Here is a 12,887-nt window from a genome sequence, read left to right on the forward strand (position 1 = left end):
ACTCAAAATTTGCCTGCAATTTCGCCAAATATACAATATTACACGGCCTTTGGATCAACCAAACTTACCGAAGTGACATTTGACACGTGACTCATAAGTAGTGACGTGGCATGCCTAGCGTGTCACGCCACGCCACCCTAATTAACACTCTCACGAACGACAAGGCGCTGCGGCACGCACGCGGGATACATGAACGTCGTTCGGCGCCAGTCTCGAGCGGGTTAACTAACCGTAATTATTATTTCGAACTAATTGTTCCTCGAAGATGAGGCTAAATAAGCCTTATCACGCATAACAACATCCAATTCCACATTCGAAATTCGAATAGCTATTATCATTTCACAGCGCCATGCCGGAAGTGTGAGCGATACTGTGTTAGGTAGGTACCCTATTTACCGGTTGGTTGTTAACCTAGGGCTAGTGTTACCTAAATCTTAGTTCAAGGACTAAATATGTTCTTTTCAAATAAGATATTATTATATTACCTACTTATTGTATCGCTTATTTTATTCGCTGTCTTTTTCATGCATGATTAAAATACACTGACATTTATTTTTATTTTTATTTATATTTTATTTTTTATTTTTTAATATAAATTTCTTGCGTTATAAAAATGATAAATCTGATTCAGCTGCATTACAAAAAGTGTCACAATTTCTGTTTTCGTTATTCGATTATAACTCAAAAACTACTGGACCAATATTGATGAAACTTATACAGCGTGTAGTGTTGTTAGGTAGCATTAGTTCGATTTATTGTTTCAAACATGGAGTCCCCATACAACTTTCTTCCAAAAAAACCTTGAAGAGCTAAGGACAGTTAATAATAATTTGAGCATGGTAAAATAATTAATTGCTAAATGGTAAAATAAGAAAAGGAAGAATACTCGCACACTGATTCGTTCAAATTAAGAATGCTGCGATAGGGTCTAGGTATATTGATGTCGCCAATCTTCTCAACCAATTCTAGGGACAGTTGAACAAGAATTTGGAGGAATTGCTCATGAATCAATCATCAGTAATGAACCAATGAAAAAAGATTTATGGAATTTTATACTTCACATTTCACAATATACTATTTCTTGTACGTATCTCAAATATCAAATAGGTACGTGTATACATGTAATACTACACTTCAAAGCATTAAATAGACACTTGAAATGCATCTTATACAATACACTAACAAGATCATTCTTGGCGTGTATAATTCTGAAACCTAGTATTTGACCAAACTATGGAAAAAGTGCTGGGCTCATTTGAGCTGAGATCTTGTATTTTCAGACCCATCACAGCCAAGTCAGAGACGGAGATACAATAACAAGTTTAAACAGGAATCCGCGCATCGCACAGTCCATCAAAATTGACCGCCTTATAATATGGTTAGACCACGTTACGCATGGCAGAGAAACTGGCATTCGGGAAGCCGAAAAGCAAACAACGAACTTGTTGACCTCGTATAAGATGGATGAACAGTATCGAATTAGATTTTAATAAATTAGGTCTCAAACTGAAATACGAGAGAGGCTCATATCCGGGTAATTGTATGACAAAATACCTTGGTGTCAATTTTCGTTTGCGAGTTTTTCTATTGCAGACTGAAATTTTGTAGAAACATTGAAAATTACTTTGTCTTAGTCACCTAATACCCAAATTCGAATGCGTCGATAAATATTCACACCTACTTGATGTAAAACAAACACCAAGTCCTAATACATAATGATTACATCACAATCGTACGGATTCATTTGATTCGTAGCGAAATGCTGTCGATTCGACAAATTTTATAAGTCTCTAGTACATCTACTAACTGTCCCAACGTGGATTTAAATCGGTGTCTGTAAGTCGTTCTTAAGCCGATTACCGACAACACCTTATTTCACTTTTTCCATACGTATTTAACCAAAGCTGAAATCCTTATATGAAATTCAACGTGTACGTTGACTATTTTGATGATTCCAAATTACCGATAGGTAGAATTGTTTTTTTAGATTATTTAGCGTGATATTTAAATTGGTAATGCGTACTTAGTTGGATATTTTCTGGCTTACATACATAGACTTTATTTTGTACAAGTAATTAAGTTTTAGAATTAATCTGTCACAACGTAATACAATACTTTTGACAAAATTCATAACAAATGAACATATGCATTATATTTCTTGTTCTTCTCGGCCTCTCTTACTTTTGTACTATCAGAGCAGCTTTCTTCTTACTTCTGTCAGTCGCTATTACGTATCTCTAGTTTCCCGATCATTTCATTGTTCTTCCATCTTGGATGCAATCGATTCGTCCGTTCTCATTTATTATGTGTCTATTTCGTTTCTATTTGGTCGTGATCGTTGGTTCCCTGTCTTCCAATATCTTCTCTATATGACCCCTTAGATTTTATAATCATTTAATCCATAACGCATAAATACATAATTTTAAAATATACTTATATATATATTTAGTTATTGCGAATAACGTAATATCAAACATCTACATAAATCTCTCAACTATACACACTTTTCAGTTGAATTATATAATCTATAGTATGTACTTACATCTATAGTACAATATGTTTAGCACGTTTTCGTTAATATTATCGTTCCAAATTAACACGGAAGGTATTCTATACACTAAACAGTTATCGGCGGCTATTTTTAATTCGGAATACGGCGAAAATTTAGGTTGGTAGACATGTCGGTCAAATTCGGATATGTTCGTGCTGCCGAACCCAAGTGGATAAGACCGAACACAGGCGTATAAAGCCGAACCAGCGCTATCTAGTCGGTAATGAGTTGGAACACAAGAATTTTGTATTGACACGTCAGACATATCAACATAGCCTACAATGTTATTAGTCAAATCATTGCGATTGCAGTAAAACAGTCAGTCTTGTATCTCAATTATCAGTATGTAAAATTGACTTATCTACTCTGTCTCGTTCTCAAAGTTAGCACGGACATGAGAGGGGCTGTTAAAAGATATCACCTTTTGACAGTTCACACGGTTAACTTTTTTACATAATTAACCGCCAGAAATACGTAAAGTGATAAATGTGATATATTTATCATAATTTGCTCTTTTTTGATGTTAAGTGATATGTTAGAATAAGCCTGCAAGTCCGCAATACCACGACCACCCTGTTCTGGGATCTTGAGGCGGAGTTTGACTATATCACAGTATCGCCATCTGCAGGTCTATGATTTATAGGCCGAAGAGTAAGTTGTTGTACGCACTCTGAAGTAAGACAACGCATTTGTTAATACATTAAGAGGTGTATAAATATGGATAACCAGATTGACCCCAAGCCATTAAAATTCTCACTTCTTAACCGGACACGTTGATTTTGCCTCTAAGCTCTTTCAACGTGACCTATAATAGCATGTATTACTTGCTTTATACCTAATAGATGATGAATTATATGAGGCACATCCTATCTGAGTGTCCGCATAATAAATGTCGCTTGAAATGAAAGAACTTCTCAATTTTGAAACTTGATACCCATCAAAAAATTAAAATTTATCAGTTTTCGATATGTTTACGATTCGTCGAGGATTGGCCATAATAGATTAAATCAAAATAAGAATCATGCACACTCTAGTTCAGGGATGGCGAACCTTTTTACGTACGCGTGCCAAAATTTCCCAAATAATATTTTTCAACTATCCAACGTGCCAAGCAGTTTTTTTATGGGCACACATGCTTACCTAGAGTTTCTGTTTTTTCATTTAAAGTTGAACTATGACATTGAATACTAGGTATGATTTTTAAAGTGAAAGTGATATTATGTTACATCTCTTTTACGCATGCTAATATGATTAAAAAGTTTTTCTTTCTCTTTCTGTCACATTCGAATTTGATTACCAAAGTTTAAACATTTACTATGCGTATTAGCTGACGTGCTTCGTCGTTTACAAATTATAACATGAATTTAAAAAATATATGTATTTATAATATTAAATATATTTTATAATGTACACAGATTTTTTTAACAACTATATTATATATACTTTTATTTATTTGTCGCATATTCAAAATGTTCTTGCTATATTAAAATCTTTTTTTTAGCCGGCCAAGTAAATCCGTATTTTTGGCCATAGACTAATAGAAAAAACTCTCTGCTGTCAGATTATGTTGATAGCAAATTGCAAGATACCTAACGAAGGAATTGTGTTTTATATCAGGAATAAGAAACACTATCTGTAAGTACAATATTATGTTATTTATTACTGTAGTAGTATTCTGTGTGTTTTGCATATATTATTCAAGTGTTAATTTATTGTTTTCTTAGTCTACATTAGTTGCGTGGTTAGTTTGGAGGTTATTGCGAGAATGCCTGTGATTTCATATTTATTTGTTTGATATAATCTAAGGCGTTCTAGTTGTTATTAAACATGTTACCTACCTGATTACTTTATTTTAGTTAATCAATCTTTTTTGATGCTTTGTATTATCACTAATCCGTTTTAATTACCATTCTTCAAACAGTCGCACACTATCAAAGATTAAAAATCACACTATTAACAGTTCATATGTTATGTTTTTTGCAGATGGAGAAAATGTCTACCGAGATCTTTGCTTGTCGACGGTTTCATATGAATAAGATGGAATGAAATAAATCTTTTAATTAATAATGAAATAAATCCGACTTTCGGCGTACGATCCGAACATGGCGTGATTCATATAATATTATTTATGACGTAGACCATCAAGCATATATACCCATTTTATAGATTTAATAGTACAATTACAAAAGGTAAATATAAAGTGACTAATGTTTGTAACCTATAGCTATGTCTATCTCGCATACATATTTAAAAAATAAAACAATTTTATAATTACATTTTTGCACTAAATTTATTATCGATAATGATATAAAAGTTGCTAAATTGATTCATAATATTCTAAAATATAATATAATTTTGCATATCAGTTACTTGTATCATATCAGGTATGTCATTTGGTAGAGCTTACTCTCCAAGTCTTTTCTTTTTCATCCTCAATATCACTTTGATATTAGAAACATTGTCTTTCTAACACCATTTCAAAGACTTTAAGTTTTCTAGATGCTGTATATTAATTCTTCTCTTCGGCTATATCTGCATCTTAGTTGCAGCATATGGATACAATGCGGCGCCTCCAAGAATCTCTGTCACTCTAGTTTTTTTGCATCGTTCCAGGTCATACTAGCAGCCCGTAACTCCGCCAGATATGCTATATAGATAGTATTTAGCGGCCATCCAGGACGCCGGAATCCGGTTGGCTTGAAGAACAGGCAAACCAGATTGGGATTCTCTTCAGGCACTCGCAGCACGTGGCCGGGCCAGGTACAAAGTTGCGTATTCACTCTCAACGTGATGCGAGGCTATTTGGTGCGTTCTTTTATCTCCCGTTACTTCTAAAATTACCGCACACCCAGTATCCGTCGTAAACATCTGTTCTCGAAGCTCAGTATACGGTTGCTCGGAGCCTTTGTAAGGTGCCATGACATAAAAACTAGTAAGATATTTAAAATAGCTGCTAGAATGAATACATTGTTGAAAGGAAATGAAAACTGATAATATGATATATCAATTAATTTGTCCATCTGAAGTTGTAGATATCAGTTAATAATTATGTGTTATACCAGTAATTAAATGCTGACTTCAAATGAAAATTGACTATTAAATATTGAAATAATATATTACCAGTTTTGATTTTTTTAAGTACTATACTATATCCATGGTTCATATTACAATGTCATAGTAAAACTTAGAAGAATAAAATATGTCGTAAGACGAAATCAATCTTGGGGTTTTAATATAAGTTAAATAAATAGTACACAGCTAATTTGTTATTACTTTGAATACATGCCATGTCTTTACATCAATAAAAAACAGAAAAACAATTTAATAATGTATAAATATTTATATAAGACTTAACAACGTCTAGTTAGACATCTAGTTAGACACGATGACCTCCATTTAATTTCCTCTTATTTTAAAATTCACCAAGATATATCCTAATAAGTAGGTAAGTATATTACATTTGTACATATAATAAGTAAATCAAGTACTTAACATAAATAATTATACTGTAAAATTAAATTACAATTGAAGCAGTATATATGGACCCCACAGAGTAATTAACAATATAATAATTTATATAATTATATCGGGTATATACTATATTGACACATTTTAATGAAGTCTATTTTTCTTGGTACCTACGTTCAATGATAAATGTTGTTTTATATTGTAACATAAACAATGGTAATATGCATTGATCTTTCTGATTTTTAAACTGTGATATCTATTTTATATATCTATTGATTTCTATGTGTATTATTGATACATTATTTATTTCAAATACAATAATTTCAAAACTAACAGTAAATAATATATAGAAAGCGTCATGTTGTTTAGTTGGAACATCTACTAGGAAATTCCATCCAATCCAAATTCAATTTTTACCAGGTGGGTACTTGTAGGTCAGTTATTTTTGGAATAAAATGAATCCCTTAAAAAATATGAAATAAGAATAGAATGATAAATATTTGTGAAAATTTACCAAATCAACATGTTTAACGTGAATATTTTCACACTAAAATGATAAATATTGTTAAGAAAATATACACAAACAGTTCATTCAGAAGTTATGACGTTTAAAAGATCCCGCGAGTTAACTCGTGCGTGGCACTGATCATGAGGTGATATCAGTTATAATCATTTATGAGGAATGGTTATAAGCCATTGGCACAACCAATTTGGTTTTTGACCTTGAGAACAAAATGTACTTTTTACACGGAACCAAAACTCACGGCTGCAGAGACGAATGCTTATACAAAATATGGCGCAGTGGAATCGCCAGCAAGATCAGGTATCATTATTTAGATGTAAGTATACATATTATTTTGAATTTCATAAAATTACACTCGTTCTGGGTGTCTCGTAACAGTAAACTATATTAGTAAATTAGATATATCTTGATGAACTATAAAATAGTGATGTAATATAGACTTGTTGAAAATATATTAAGCATAATAAAATTTAAAATAAAAATTTAGAAATTCAGCCTTTCTGGTTCTCTAATATTCATAGATCTACTGGTTCTGGGATCTACTATTTCTGGCAGTAGACAATTCATATAAAAGTGATATATCTTTTTTTCAATCCAAAATGTCTCGTCTTTTTTGATTAATTCTATTTTAACAGGAAAATTATGTCCCGTCCAAACTCCAAATAAACAGACATCTTTCTTAGTAATATGAAGCTGCCCCTGAATCTGGAAGTACCAATCGTGATTTTTATCTATTACCATATTCCTGTCTTTATCTACTTTCCAAAATTTAATTTTTTTCTGTACAATAGCTTCATCTGCACTTATTCCAGCAGCTGAGAAAGGACATTTTATTTCAATAATTGTATCATCATCGCTGATGCCATCTGGCGTTGCACCGATAAAATCATACACATCATCGATAAACAATCCACATCTCTCAATCTTAATCCGTTCTTGTACACTAAGCTGTTGTAAAGCTATTGATTCATTTTCTTTACCATATTTTACCGCTTTCACGTTGGCTAATGATTGGCTATATAATAAACGTTTTACCAAAGGCCCAAATTTTGTATTTTCTCGCCGCTTACACACCTTACCAAAAACAGAGGCAGTAAGAAGGTTTCGTCGCCTTTCTAGCCATTCTGCACATTCAGATTGTAATACGGTGCGTCTTTCTATATCCCTCCTCTCATAGTTTGTCAGTTTGAGTTTTTTCAAAAAAGTTTCTTTTAACAATTGATATTGATTTTTGTCCATATCAGGTTTTTGGCAACTCTCTCCATAATCTGGATTAGATAAAGGAACAGTATGTATTGGTTTTCGCCAAGATTTTCCTATTTTTTTTTTATTTATTTTCAACCTTCTTGATTCTAAGCGATTTATGAAGGCTTTTGGGCTATTTTTATAAACTTGTTTTTGAATTGTGCAATGTAACTTATTTGTATTAAATGCGATTACCGCCGCTGCACATCGTCCCATGTACGATTGTCTTTGAGAGTAGTTAATTCTCTTGCCGCCTACAAATTTTGCAATCATGTTATTAAAAGATTCTGAAATATTAGTAGAAAAATTATAAATTAAACTTTTTGAATTTAGCACCAAACGAGAATTATATATCATTAATTGAGAAAATAGACTGCATTCTTTTAATGCTGGTACATAATTTACATCAAGCATGTCCTCTGTATTTGGTTCATTTGTACAAAAATATGGTAGACAAGAAGTATGGTCTCCAAAAACATGGTGCGGTCCATTAAATAAATCTTTTTTCAGAGCGATAACCTTTTCTTCGAAAGTACTATCTTGTAGTTTTCTATACTTGATTGCACCTATGACGGCTTTCCGCAGACGTCTTTTTCTTGACGCAATGATTTTTCTTACATTCAAGGGATATCTTGTGTCTTTGGTTAATGCCTCTATTTTGCCACAATAATTTCTAATTAAATGGTTTTTACATTCAACTTTCTCGACAGTTACATTCGGATAAGGGTGACAATCAAGAATTTTTTTGTATGTGCTGGAATCTCCATCAGCAATCAATTTTGAATAAATCAATCCATGTGTATTAATAGATTCTTTAAAGCCTTCTAATATTGCTGTAGATTCCATTCCACCTGACGGACCGGTATAATTTAAAAAGCATTTATGTTGTTGAGCAGGGATATTTTTATTTTTAGCTTTGGCGCACAAATCGCAATATTTATTTTTCACTGACATGTACAAAATCTTTCCGGTTCTTTGACCAATGATCGTGGCAGCGCCAGATGCTGCGGAATAATTGCATCTGTATGAACGTTTCGACCAACAGCCGTCTGCAACAACTGATATCATGGGAATACCAGAAGAATCGACGTCACCATTTTCGATTGCAAGTTGTCGCTCTTCTTTCGCAGCGTTTTCCATACTCTTATTTTTGGTTTCTTCAAACCACTCGTACACCTTCTGTTGACTCTTTCTGTATGTTCTTGCTGTAATCGATGGTACGTCAATTGCTGAACACATTTCTTCCAGATTTGAAAATCCACTGCCGATACTGATTATACTGGATACAAATGCGTCACACAGATTCATTTTGTTTTTGTTCATTTCAGTGGTATATAATTTTAATTTTTTACCACAAAGTTTACATTGAATAAAAAATGTACTACTAAAGTTATCCCGATTTTCCCCAAAAATTTCTAAATGTGATAAATTACAATTAAATGGAGAATCATGGTGGCTAATTAATTGAAGTTGTTGGAAAAAATATGAAAAGTCTATAATTCTACGGCCTTCTACACGGAATTTAGGGCTTGAATCTTCAATTTCATTTTCTATAATAAATTCTTCGTGTTCGTGTTCAAATGTGGGATGAAATTCTGGTTCAGGTAGTATGCTTTGAGGATTTCCATGCTCAGGCATAGTCTTCGGCAATATATCAATACTATAATACATTCAAAAATATTAGTTTAGTAGATAGTTAACAGAAAACAAAATGTATAGCTGCTATTAATTATTGTACCAGATTATAATTTTTGTCACAGACACACTAATTTCGAATAAGACATGGCACAAACATAATATAAAAATAATATAAGTACAAATGATCATTATACTTAATTGTGTGTATTAATAAGTAATACGCAAAACTTCCTTTTGCAAGATAAATAAATATTGTGAACCAAAATTTTCTGTGAAATGTGGTTTTTTCAACTATGTATAATTATGTCAAATTATAAAATAATAATTTCAAACCTTTGTGTTTTTAATGTATTAATATTTCCATCTTTTCTCCTACGTCTTTTTTTGGAACTTCCAGCCATCGGATAGTGAGTTCGTGGCATTTTTTGTAAGTACAATCGATATAAATAATTGTGATAATATTGTTAGGTACCTATGTCAAAAACCGAGGATGAAAATTTCGCATTCCCGCTGAAATAAATGACGTTCATAGTATTGCCAGGCTAAACTTTCGAAATTAAAGTTAGTTTTTAAAAAAAAAATTACATTGGAAAATATTATGTAAGTACAGGCATCCATTATTATGTTATTTGATGAAAGTATTCTTTAAAATCATCTGTATTATTATAATCTCGCAAATTCATAATTTAGTAAAAGTTAAATTTTCTGTAATATAAACATCAGTAGGTACCTAACCTATGTTGATTCATAATTTTGGCTAAGTAAAAAATATAGATATTTTTACTTCGCGATGTGTTTGGGGTGTTCTAAATTATGTAAGTATGTTTAATAACAAATGTGAAATTCGTAAAACCTCATGTGTATTATTTATTAAATAAAAATAGTAAAACTAATAGTAGATACAAATGGTGAAAAACTTCATTCTCTTATTTACTAAAATATCAATTCAATAATATTTTAGTAGATATGGCAATACTGGACGACCCGATATATGTCACTGAAATAAAATAAAATCTATCACAATTTATAAAATACATACCTACTACAATCATAATTATTTTGAATGTAGAGGGAGATAGTTATAGAAAGGGACAGAAAACTGATTGCTATGTTGCAATATTAGGCAAAATAGATTGCAACAGTGTTAAAAATTATAATGTATGATTTAGTATGACATAACGTAGAATTGACGCAAATACAAATTTCTTCAGATTTTTTTTTGTTTTGTCCTCAAATGTCAAAATATGTTTTCCTTTTGAATAATATGTTCGAATTTGTGTTTGTTTCGCCTATTTTTGTGTTCAATTTGTAGCATTCACTTTTATAAACATATTTTTGTACAATACTTGTGTGTTGGCGTATTTTTTTGGTCATATAAAGTTAAAATAATACCAGCTAAAGATTCCATACATCATACACCAATTCGCAGGTGGGTCTGGCGGATATCAAGATGGTCGAATATTTCGTGGAAACAGTTGTTTTAAAAAGGTCTCTATTTAGTATTACAAATTTATAACTAACAAGATATTTCATCATTTATTCAATGATTAATGATAAACCTTCTGATACGCAGCTTTATATTATTTCGTATGTCTATAATTGTAGCATATTTAAATAACAAAATGTCCACTCGCTTCCATTAGATTTAGAACCAATAGAAACTGCAAATATTATAATTATACTGAATATATTTTACTACATTATGTTTTATAACATTACAACTATCTATAATAAATCGTTTGAGATAATAATTAAGGGAAAAATTTGTCATCATCACAGCCTATTAATGTCACAAAAATATGGCTTCGTTCTCAATTATCACGTTTCACGGTTTCAAAGAATATTATTTTACGTCATAAAAATACTTTATGTAGTTATCAAATGTTTTACATAAATATTTGACGATGAATAAGCTTCATAATGATATAAATAGTTTTTCTACAAATCTTACGTACTATTCAGGCTTAACCTCTGAAAATACCAGAAAATAGCTGACATGGAACACCTTCCCCCTTAAGAATTCTATTAAAAAGGTTTAAAAATTACAATTGAGTTACTGGTATTCTATTTTTTACCGTATTTCTAGATGAAGGCATATCTTTTATTCTTTGAATATTTTTTCCTTGTTTTTGAGAGATTGTAAAAGCATTTAAACCACTCTTCTTTCATATTATATTCTCCATCATTGAATGGTTTTCCATTTCCAGGTAAATTAACAAGCGGTTATTGTATTTGAATGACTGCCGATAATTATTAATTTCATAAGGTTTGTTGATTGTATATTTTTATTTTTAGCTCCCCGATCCTAAGGACCGATCTATGCAATCGTATATTTATATTAAACGTAATGATTATTCTTTAAAATGATTTACCAAAAAAAAATTATACAATGCGATTTGTCATTATGTTATGCATGAATTTCGTCGTTTCCGTTTGCGCATCGATTGGTACCTAAACTCCTTAACATAATATGATAAACCGAAGAAAATACGCATGACTATGTTGTCATTAATATGTAAGTAAGCACTTAAGTGTATATTTATTTTTAAAACGTTTTTTATATAAAAAAAAACATTTTTTAAATATAGGTAGGTAGATATAGTTATATTTATTTACTTTTCAAAATGAAACATTCGCGTGACACTGGTGGCTCGCGTGTCATAGGTTCGCCATCCCTGCTCTAGTGAACACCAACAAGGTTTTGAGATGTTTCTGATAGAACACTCTCAGAACAACGAAGAGCGCCTACCCTTCTTTAAGCCATGGTATATGCCCAGTAAAGATGTAGCGGGTGATGAAAAGAAAAGAGATTATGTAGTGTAGGTCATTGTAAATAAAATGTTTACACTAGTACGTATGTAGTATTTTTTTAATACTTTTCTGCCACATAGTGTGCCACTCATATAAGTTTCTTTACTACACATCACTTAAAATACCAAATAAAACCTTCTAGAGATGTATATTTATTTTTTTATATCTTGGTCTATACGCGCAAATCCAGGCCCTTTGTCCGTATTATTTGTTTCTTTTTAAAGGGTCAACAAAGCACTGGATTTCTTTAACATCAAAGTTTTTTTTACGATAATGTAGCATGAATCCACTTCCAATCTTCTAATCTTGTTTATTTTTACGTTTTTTCCCAACCCATGAATTGTTTGAACGAAAACTCCTTGATAATCTGTTGGATAAAGCCACGTTTTCCCACTGAACAATTCAAATCATACATAGTACCAACATCAAAGAGGGAAAAAAATTGTATAAGTATTATATTATTGTATTTTAGTGTTTCTGTATATTTATCTAGACATAATAAAAAAAAAATAGAATACTTACATGTTATTTCAACAAAATATTCATCTGCTCCATAATAAATTGTGAAAACTAAAACAAAAGAAAAAATATTTAACTTCAAACGTGAAATTTGGACTTGAGGAATATTATGGAGTTAATAACTGCGTGGAT

General features: G+C 31.4%; 1 protein-coding gene and 1 long non-coding RNA gene across 2 annotated transcripts in view; both read left to right on the top strand.

The window, feature by feature from the left end:
• LOC147064107 (semaphorin-2A-like) overlaps positions 1 to 12,887 on the top strand; it is a 654,225-nt gene that overhangs the window by 617,050 nt on the left and 24,288 nt on the right. The gene's annotated exons all lie outside the window — the stretch shown is intronic.
• On the top strand, positions 4,111 to 5,851 carry LOC147064109 (uncharacterized). The gene is made up of 3 exons (XR_015071982.1): positions 4,111 to 4,186; positions 4,535 to 4,740; positions 5,165 to 5,851. It is a non-coding gene; the product is annotated as an uncharacterized LOC147064109 (long non-coding RNA).

This window comes from Rhyacophila brunnea, unplaced genomic scaffold (assembly GCF_057557595.1).
Source record: "Rhyacophila brunnea isolate RB1 unplaced genomic scaffold, BYU_Rbru_1.0 scaffold_8, whole genome shotgun sequence".
In the NCBI taxonomy this organism is placed as follows: domain Eukaryota; kingdom Metazoa; phylum Arthropoda; class Insecta; order Trichoptera; family Rhyacophilidae; genus Rhyacophila; species Rhyacophila brunnea.